Consider the following 6,000-nt stretch of genomic DNA (forward strand, 5'->3'; position numbering starts at 1 on the left):
CCCGCATCTACCCAAAAACATTTTCCCCCATCTTTTCCCAAAGCCTTCTCCCCACTGCTGCTGCTCACCACTCTCTTTTTCCCCTCCAGCTACCAAAAAACTTACTCTCCCACCATCTTTTCCCCACCCTCTGTCTGCTCGCCCACCTTTTTTCCCTTTGGCACTCACCACCCTCTTACTACCCCTTCCTCTATCCCAAAACTATTTTCTCCCCTCCTACCCCTCCAGCTGCGCTGTCTCCGTGGCCGCCACCAACCGCAGTGAGGCGAGGTGCGATGTCACAGGCCCCAGCCCCCAACGTGGGGCAAGTAGGTCTCCCATCTTCTCGTCCTCTAGCTGGACAGGAGCAGCTCCCGCTGCCGGAGGCCCTCGTACAGTTCCCACGGTGCTGCAGTCTTGGTCGCCACCACCAACCGCGAGGAGGCGAGAAGCGAGTCACAGCGTCCCTGACTCCAGCCTCCAACCTCCAAGTTCCAACGAGCAGCAAACGGCTTCCTAAGCCAGCACGAAACAACTCCGCCCGCAGACACTGAAAAATCTGAAAAATGCCCGCCTCAGCATGCTTTATATACTGAGGCTAGGCAATGGGGTTCCTGGACTACATGTTCTGATTGGATAAGATGAACCTCTAGGCTTACTCTGATTGGACTTTATTTTCATGCTCTGATTGGTTGTCCTGATACTTGCTCTCATCCAATCAGAACATGATAACAAAGTCCAATCAGAGTAGGCCTAAAGGTTTTTTCTCATCCAATCAAAACATGTATTCTAGGAAACTCTTGCCTAACCTCAGTATATAAAGCACGATGAGGTGGGGCCACTCCAGGCTCTTCAGCGTCTGACTGCTCAGCTGTTGTGTGCTGCCTTAGGAAGCCACTTGCTACACGCTGCAGGCTGGCGGCTGGCGGCTGGCGGCTGGAGCCCACGACGCTGTGGTTCGCCTGCCTGCGGTTGGTGGTGGCCGCCGAGACTGCAGAGCCTCGGGCCGTAGGAGGGCCTCCGGCAGTGGGAGCTGCTCCTGTCTGGCTAGAGGCCGAGGAGAAGGAGATGGGAGAGCTACGTGCCCCACGTTGGAGGCTGGGGCCTGTGACTTTGCACCTCGCCTCGCTGCAGTTGGTGGCGGCCACGGAGACAGCACAGCTGAAGTGGTAGGTGGGGAGAAAATAGTTTTGGGGTAGATGGAGGGGTAAAAAGAGGGTGATGAGTGCCAAAGGGAAAAAAATGGTGGCGAGCAGGCTCGGCCCTGGGGCTGGGCCTTCCTTTGCTCGCCCCATCCCCTGTCTGTCTTGGGCACCTCCAGAAGGGTGTCCGTGCCTTTGGCCAGGGCACCAAGTCCCATGCGCGAGGTTGTAGCCTGACCGGGCGGCACCAGAGGCCCACAAAGACAGGGCTGGTAGCCCTGGGAGGCGTCCCCAGGACCCCCACTTCCTGCCATCCCAACAGCTGAGGACACACTTGTTCTTTCCCTGATGGGATTCTTTCCACCCTCCGAGGGTACTGGCAGCCCCGGGCGCCAATGATGGCTTTGCCTGCTGATCTGGGCGTGGGACCCCAGCCCTCCCATCTGCCAGACTGTGTGCACTCCAGGGGTCTCACAGCAAAAGGCTATGAGGGGGCCTGGGGTGCTGGCGAGGGCACGCACACGAGGGAGCTGACCCTTCCAGGCTGCAGGGCTCTGCCCCCAGCCACCTTCTCTCCCCTCACCCTGTGCTGGCCAAAGATGTGGCCGGGGGTCCTGGCCAGGCCCGGGGGTCGATGCCACCATGGACTCTCAGCTGCCCGCCCTGGAGTGGAGGGCTAGAGTGGGCCTACCTCTGGCCCCGCAGCATCTCCTCTGCCCCATGCCTGGGGATGCCCTGCTGACAAGGAGCCCAGCCTGCACCTGCCTGAGGAGCCCCTGGCCCTGCTGCTGCCTGGGGGACTGCCGGGAGAGGTCCCACCCTTGAGACCCCATGCCCTCTCTGGTCAAGGATTGGCTGTGGTTAGTGGGTTACATTAGGGCCACTTGTGGGGACCCTTTGGCTGGCTGGTGCCTTGTGGCTTCCACCCTCTCCCCCACCCCCACGTGGGTCCAGCCAGGCCCTGGGCCCCACATGGGACAAGAAGTCCTGTGTCTTGGTGCCTTCCTCATGGATTTCTGCAGCAGAGGAAAGCTGGAGATTGCCGGTGGCAGGGGGAGAGAGGAGAAGATTAGACAGGGGCACACGGCAATTCTTAGAGGCGGGGTGGAGGTCAATGTCGTGTGGAGCAGGAAGGCTGGGGAGTGGGCATGGGGGCCGGGGCCTCAGACCACACTTAACCTTCCTCCTGGGCTTCCTCTGAGACTGGAGAAGCCAGGAGCAGGAGAAGGTGGGGTTGGGTGAGAGAAGGAACAGACAGTGATTAGAGCATACTCGGGCCGCAAGGACAGGAGGATGGCCGGCCAGGAGTAGAAGGCCTGGGACTCGCTTGGCTGGGGTGAAAGATGAGGGTCAGTCCTGCATCTCTAGCCAGCCCGGGCGAGCAGGGACTCCCACCAACAGAGCTGTTCACCGTCAGCTGGGCTGGCCCGGCTCTTGCATGGGATTCTAAGGTTCCTCCTCCCTCCTGGGGGCCTGCTGTTCCCATGCCTGGAGGCATTTGTGCACAGAGGCCCTTGCTAAGTCCTGCTCTGCAGGTGACACAAGTGAGGCTGGAGACAAAACCACAGGGCCTGCGGGAAGCCCTGGCTCTGAGTGCGCCCGGAAACAAGGCTGGCACCGAGGGGTCTTTGGGGACATGTCGCATGAAGACCCTTCTGTGGCCTTCCAGCCTGCCACGTGGCTGCCCCAAGAGAAAAGATGGCTCCTCGGGGCCATATTTCCTGCACAGAAGTGAGTTTCCACCTTTTTGGCAGAAAAAGAAACGTTTTGCTCACGTTTTTAGGGTAGCTAAGTGTTTTCAAAATATTTTCAAAACATAGCACTCAGGACTCCCCACAGGACAGCGCTGCCTATTAAGTTTGTGTGAATGCGCTCCCCAGTTGAGGGGGTGCCAGGGATTTTGGGGTAGCGCTGTCGGCCTGAGAACCGCCACCCCACATGGTTCCCAGATGCGCCCATGCCTGCTCAGGCACTATGGAGATACCCACAGACCACACCTGGCCAGCACAGGGAGGGGGCTCCAGGCTCCACCTAGGGTTACAGCACAAAGTACCAGGGGGTGGTATGGAGAGATGGAGATAGAGAGAGGGACAGATGGAGATGGAGGTGGAGAAATGGGAACAGAGAGGCCAAGAGAGACAGAGACTGAGAGAGAGAAGCAGTGGGAGACAGAGACCAAGAGATTGAGAGATACAGAGACAGAACTGAGAGATACACAGGCACACAGAGAGATGAGGGTGCCAAGAGAGACACGGAAAGGAACTGGAGAGAGATGGCGAGACGCTGAGATACTGGGAGGGCAGAGAGAGACACAGAGAGACAGCAGCGCTGGGCACAGTGGGGCACTCGGTGTTAATGAGAATGAGGCCTTCATGACCAGCCCCAGCGAACCCCACACACCCGTGGCACACGAAGGATGAAGGATGAATGAAGGATCATGAGTGTATATTACTCAATTAAAGAGACGGGGGTTAGTGATGATTTAATGACTGTCATTCATCATTTAAGCGATGGTCTCAAATTCATCGTTAACTAATGATGAATGGTGATTGTTAATAACTAATGATGAGGAAGATGGATGGTTGATTGACAAGCCCAAGGCGGCCTGGAGCAGCCTGGGGTGGGGATTCTATGAACGACACACGGGAGACCGGGGCTGGAGGACTTCCGGCAGTTGCCGGAGTTACCTTCATCTTCATATTGCCCTGCACTGGGACAGAACAAAAGAAGGGAACCAGGTTAGAAGGGGCCACCCGTGAAGGGAGGAGGAAGATGAAGAACCACAGTGTCCTGGCCCTGGCCAAGCCAGCGACTCCCTCTGGCCAGCGGGGGGATTCGGGGGTATTTGGGCCCAGAGGCTCTGGTGATGACAGTGGCTTTCACGGGGCTTGGGGGTCCTGGATGCCTAGGTCGCACAGTGAGCATGAGAGAGGCAGAGAAACAAGAACCAGGGCCTGACCCATCCTTGCAAGCCCCTCAGGACCGTGTGGCCACACATCAGGGAAAAGACGAGGCCGCCAGTCAGACAGCTGTTTTCAGGGGGTCACTCTGAAGCCACCCATAGGATGCAGCCGATGTAGTGCTGCCAAGGGGACACGTGGCATGCACAGTCCAGCCCCCTGCCCATGTGTGACCCTTCCGTCTAGAGCAGGAAGTAGAAGGAAAATGGCTGTTACCCTTTACCCTCCACCTGTTCACTGCAGCAGGGAGAGAGAGAGAGGTGGTGAGGCTGGGCTTTGCTTGGACTTGTGCAAGTTAGTGTGTGCTCCAGCCCCGCACAAGCCAAGGGGCCGGGGTTCCGAGCCGGGCAGGGGGGAGCCACCAGCTGGCTCTCATACTTCCTTGTCAGATATGGTGAAGATGGGTGGTTTCTGCAAAGAGAGATTGAGAGAGAGAGAAAGAGAGAGAGGACGGAAAGAGAGTTAGGAGCTGCATGGGTGCAGGGTGGGAGATGGGCACTTGGAGCAACGCTGTTGAGGGACCGTGGGCAGTGTTTGGGGGCCAGCTCTGGCCTTGGGCAAGTCCACCTCCTCGGGCTCTCCCTTCCTCCAGGGCTCCTGGCCCCTCCCAGCCCTTGGCGCCCTGGACCCTGTCCCCTCTTCCTGCCCTGGCTCCAGCCTGGAGCTTGGAATCTTGGAGCTGGACAGTATGTTGGAAGGTCATGGCGTCCACCCCCACCCGGGGCAGACATCCTCTCTGCAGCGTCCCCTGAGGAGGGTCATCCAGAATGCAGGGTGTGTGCTGTCCAGCTTGCTCTGGACACCGGAAAGGTCCTGCTGATATAGCTGAAACCTGTCTCTGGGTGTTCTCTGCCCAGCGGGTGTAGGCGGGGTCTCTCTGGGAGCCCCTGGATGACCGAGGCTGGTTCCCCAAGATGGGTAATCTGCTCACCCTACCATTCCCCATGAAAACCCCTCTTCCCTATTAGAGCCCAGAGTTCCCTTCTGTGTCTGTTTTCCTGGGGTGCCCCTCACACCCCTCTAAGGACCCCTTCTCCAAGATCACAGAGGAGGGAAGCTGTTCCATCTCCTCATCACCCCGTCCCCTGAAGACATAGAAGCTGAGCCCTGGAGTACATTGGGTTGGTTCTGGGCTGCTTCCCATGCGCCCCCCAAGCCGGGTTCTGTGCAAGGCATACTTGGACTACAGGAGCCCACTGAGCAGCCCTCCCCGTTTCCCTCCCTGTGGCCTCTTTCCCCAGCCCTGGGGATGCTCTGGATCCGTCCCTGTCTAGGGGAAGATCCATGCCCGGGACTGGCTGCCCTGTCCCCGTGTGGCGGTGGTGCCAGGCCAGCATGCTTAGGACCGTCTCTCTGTGAGCTGGCCACCATGCACACTGGGGCGGCCGGGCCTGGGGAGGCTGCAAGCAGCTACACCGGCATGCTGGCTGGGGTTTTAGAAAACAAAGCTCGTTACAACATGGTACACATCACTGGAAGATAATAGTTATGGCCCCCACTGAGAGTGTTGTATAAGGAAAACACACGTTCATCAGCTAAAAATGCATCTACGTTGCATCCCTGGGGTGGGAACCGTTTTCCAAACCCTGTCAAGAATGTTAATTTTCCCAGAGCAACTTAAGCTCCATGCAAAATTAACCAGCAGATAGCTGTCTTCCAGGCAAGGGGGCAGGTTTTTCCCATCCCGGAATCTCTTCCTGAGACTCTGCTGCCCCTCAGGTTGAGCCTCTTATAACTGCCGCAGCTGGGCCAGGCTCTCCTCAGTCCTCAACCCCACCAGCCAGCACTACCCAGGCCCCCAATGTGACCCACCTCCGGCCTGCGCACTGGCCCCTTGGGCTTCTCTTCACCCTTGGTGCTGTCCTCCCAGCTGGTTCAGGCCCCAAACCCCACAGCCTCCTCTAGGGCCATCCTCTGTA

At 58.3% G+C, this 6,000-nt stretch overlaps 1 long non-coding RNA gene across 1 annotated transcript in view; it reads right to left on the reverse strand.

Moving 5' to 3' along the window:
- LOC126929561 (uncharacterized) overlaps nucleotides 1–534 on the reverse strand; it is a 38,089-nt gene extending 37,555 nt beyond the window's left edge. Inside the window, exon 1 of the long non-coding RNA XR_007717207.1 lies at nucleotides 221–534. This is a non-coding gene — a long non-coding RNA (uncharacterized LOC126929561). The remainder of the gene's footprint in view (nucleotides 1–220) is intronic.
- Nucleotides 535–6,000: the final 5,466 nt, after the last annotated feature.

The sequence above is a fragment of the Macaca thibetana genome, chromosome 10, assembly GCF_024542745.1.
Source record: "Macaca thibetana thibetana isolate TM-01 chromosome 10, ASM2454274v1, whole genome shotgun sequence".
NCBI lineage: Eukaryota > Metazoa > Chordata > Mammalia > Primates > Cercopithecidae > Macaca > Macaca thibetana.